General features: G+C 45.5%; 1 pseudogene across 1 annotated transcript; it reads left to right on the top strand.

Annotated features, from left to right (window-relative positions):
- Positions 1 to 270: 270 nt before the first annotated feature.
- On the top strand, positions 271 to 2,067 carry LOC149829566 (protein CANDIDATE G PROTEIN-COUPLED RECEPTOR 7 pseudogene; annotated as a pseudogene). Its single transcript, XR_016433573.1, has one exon. The product of XR_016433573.1 is annotated as a protein CANDIDATE G PROTEIN-COUPLED RECEPTOR 7 pseudogene (transcript).
- The last annotated feature ends 1,854 nt before the right edge of the window (positions 2,068 to 3,921 follow it).

Genomic DNA, 3,921 nt, shown 5'->3' with positions numbered 1-3,921 from the left:
ACAATGTGTCAAAAAAAAAAACAGATGGAGGGTTATAAGATACAGCAGCACACTAAAAGTGCACAATCACGTTGCACCGGTTCGCGGGGAGTGGGGGTCCGACTGGCGCGTGGGCGTCGTCGAAGCGTCGCTTTTTGTGACGCCGTAGCGTCACCGGGACGGTTCCTTGATCCTTCCTTGGTATTCGAAAAGCTGAGAAAAAAGAAAGGAGGAGAAGGAGCATATAAAAGCGGAAAAGAAAAGAAAAGACATTCACGAAAGCCCCTTCGATTCCATCCCTCTGTCCTGCAACCGACACCCTCGCTCTCCGGCCTCCTCCTCCTCCCTCGGCCGGTGGTGAGATCGAGATCGGTAGTCTCAATTCTTCCCATTTCCCAACTCTTTACAGAGAAACCACATCCTCTTCACCCAAATGTCGATCCGATCTCCCCTCTTATTCTTCTTCTTGCTCCTCCTCTCCTTCCTCCGGCCCTCTGATGCAGAGATCAGGCACTCGGAGGTTAGATCCGACTCCAGAACCATCATCGCCTTCGACGAGTTCGGCTTCACCCACTCGGGGCGCCTGGAGCTGAACCTGACGGGCATCTCCCTCAGCCAAGCCGATGGCGACCTCACCCAGGTGGGCTTCTTCCTCTGCACCCGCGACTCGTGGCTCCACGTCCTCCAGCAGCTCCAGGAGTCCGAGATCCACTGCGCCCTCGACTCCACCCTCGTCAAGGGGGTGACCACCTTCTCCAACCTCGTCAAGGGCGCCTCCTCCCTCGACGTCTCCGTCGATGTGCACGACGCCAACCAGTTCGCCCTCGTCTTCGCCAACTGCCTCTCCCCGCAACTCCGCGTCTCCATGAACGTCCGCTCCGTCATGTACAACCTCGAGGGCAAGAACCCCCCGCGTCGAGACTACCTCTCGGCCGGCTCCGCCGTCCTCCCCAGGGTCTACTCTCTCTTGTTCTTCGTCTACACCGTTCTCGCCGGCGTCTGGATCGCCGTGCTCTACCGGAAGCGCCTCACGGCTTTCCGGATCCACTACTTCATGCTCTCCCTCGTGGTTCTCAAGGCGATGAACCTCCTCTGCGAGGCGGAGGACAAGTCGTACATCAAGCGGACGGGGAGCGCCCACGGCTGGGACGTCCTCTTCTACATCTTCAGCTTCCTCAAGGGGATCACCCTCTTCACCCTCATCGTCCTCATCGGCACCGGGTGGTCCTTCCTCAAGCCCTACCTTCAGGACAGGGAGAAGAAGGTCCTGATGATCGTGATCCCTCTCCAGGTCGTCGCCAACGTTGCCCAGGTTGTCATCGACGAGAACAGGCCGTTCTCCCAGGTCTGGATCACCTGGAAGCAGGTCTTCCTGCTCGTAGACGTCATCTGCTGCTGCGCAGTGCTCTTCCCCATCGTCTGGTCCATCAAGAACCTCCGAGAGGCCGCCCGCACGGACGGCAAGGCCGCCGTGAACCTCATGAAACTCACGCTCTTCCGCCAGTACTACATCGTCGTCATCTGCTACATTTACTTCACCAGGGTCGTCGTCTATGCGTTGGTTACCATAACCTCGTATAAGTACTCCTGGACCAGCGCGGTGGCTGGTGAATTGGCGACACTGGCGTTCTATGTGTTCACAGGGTACAGGTTCCGGCCAGAGGCGCACAACCCCTATTTCGTGATCGATGATGAGGAGGAAGAGGCGGCTGCAGAGGCATTGAAGCTCGAAGATGAGTTCGAATTGTGAATTGGCTCATGAAGGTTAATAGATCTGGAAATCCCCTTTCCTTCCTTGGGTGGTGATTAATAAGAGAGTGGATTCATTTGGGGAAGGGGGGAATTGTGGGAATATTGCTGTTCCTTCATGGATTTAGCATGTAAGATGTGAGGAATAGGGGCGTTAGAGGTAGTCTTTGTTTCTATATAGTATGGTTCAGTTACTATGATGGTTTTCTTGTTATGGAAAATATAGTTTTATTGCAAGTTTGCATGTATTGTGTTTTGATTTTTGGGTGAAAATATATTGGTCACTGTAACTTGAATTCAGGTGGTTGGAAATGCAGACTTTTTTTTGGTTTTTGGTAATCTTTGTTCGGCAATCAACGTTTATTTGTCTATAACACTTTTTTTTTCCCCTGTAACTGTGGGTAGATAGAATTCTTTCCATTTGAAGGATGGTCTTCACTTCTGTGAAAATAATGCTTGTTTAGCTTCTGCTTCAAATATTTTGTTTCTGTACTTTCTGTGATGTGATTGATGCGTTTACTTCAATTATTTGGAACAATCATATATTAGATCATATGGGCTCTCAGAATATTAATGTGATAGTTGTTCTCAAGGAGTTTTGTCGTCAAATGTTATTAAGAGTAGCAGGCCCTTGCATGATTTTCTGTTTTGTGCAAAATCTCACGTCTCTTAGCTTCTGGATTCTGCATCCTGGTGAAAGGTTGGTTCACCTATCTGAAGAGAGAAAATTTGTATATTGCACGGTTACATTTTCTGTCTGCCCAGCAGTAGGTAGGAAACATCCACCTTTTAGGTTGCCTGCTTATCTGGTCTGATCCTGTAATTGTTTTAGGTTATGTCACATAGATGTGAGGGTGCAGATGCGGCACTTTAAAAGAACTTGGGTGTGGGGAGGGCATCTATATATATATATATATATATATATATATATATATATATATATATATATTTTGAACACTTTTAACTTAACACCAATGAAATAAAAACAATTATCATATCATCAATTAATCATGCATAAATTAATGCAATAAATCAAATTAACAATCTACAATTTCTATTCTTCATCAATAAAAAATAGCACTATTAAATCAACCTAAATAGACTATGGCTATGCTAAGTGAATTAAGAAAACATTAAACAATCAAACAAGTCAAAGAAAAAAAGAAGTTAATTATACTAATAAAAAAGCAAACAATGCATAATTGCATACCAAAAGTATATCATACACAATGATGTAGTAAATATCCTAATATTTTTTTGGTTCATCATCAAGTTCATCATAAGAAAGAAGTGTAAGCTCAGTTAGGCCCTTGCACCAATGAGGGAAAGAGGAAAAGGAAGAAATAAGAAAGAGAGGAAGAGAAGGAAGAAGAAGAAAGAGAGGAGGAGGAAGGAAGAGGAGAAGGAATAAGAAGAAAGATTGAGGGAGTCGGCAGAGGGAGAAGAAGAAGGAAGAAGAAGAGAGAAGGCGGAGAAGGAAGAAGAAAAAAGAGAGAAGGAATAAGAAGAAGAAAGAGAGGAGGAGGCGGCGGAGGGAGGGAGGGAGGGATGAGAAGGAAGAAGAAGAAAGTCAGAAGGAGAAGGAAGAAGAAGAAGAAGAAGAAGAGAGAGAGAGAGAGATGTACCTATTTCATAGTTGTTGCCGTTGTCGGAAGTGGTGTCGGGGAGTGGGAGAAAGAATTAGGGAAGGAGGGCCTAAATGACGAGTTCATGTGATGTTCATACACCTTTAGAATTGTTTAGAATTGGCAAGTGACTTTTGACTTTTGCTTCTTCCTTTTTTAATGAGATAATTACCTTCTTCTAGGTATAATCTCTATCAGAACTTGTTAATGGAAATAACAACTTTAGAGGGCTCATCCAACCCCAACGCCCTCGAGGAGCCACCATCTTCAGTTAATATCCATCCTTCAACTTCTAATCCATGCAATCCATTTCCTTTTTTACATTTGTAATGATGAACTGAGCACCTTATTCTTCCTTGGCTAGCATTTCCCTCTCCTCTAAATGACAACACATTGCACCCTATGTCACATGGGTTCGGGTATGGGTGCGGAGCAATTTTAAAAATTTTTGGACACGGAGACACGGCTATATATATATATATATATATATATATATATATATATATATATATATATATATATAATAAGACTCGGTCAAAGTTGTGCTCATTAGGGGGACACGGCTATT

The sequence above is a fragment of the Nuphar pumila genome, chromosome 8 (assembly GCF_984573655.1).
Source record: "Nuphar pumila chromosome 8, dmNupPumi1.hap1.1, whole genome shotgun sequence".
Lineage (NCBI taxonomy): Eukaryota > Viridiplantae > Streptophyta > Magnoliopsida > Nymphaeales > Nymphaeaceae > Nuphar > Nuphar pumila.
The sequence above is the reverse complement of the archived record's forward strand: the minus strand, read 5'-3'. Positions and strand labels throughout refer to the sequence as shown.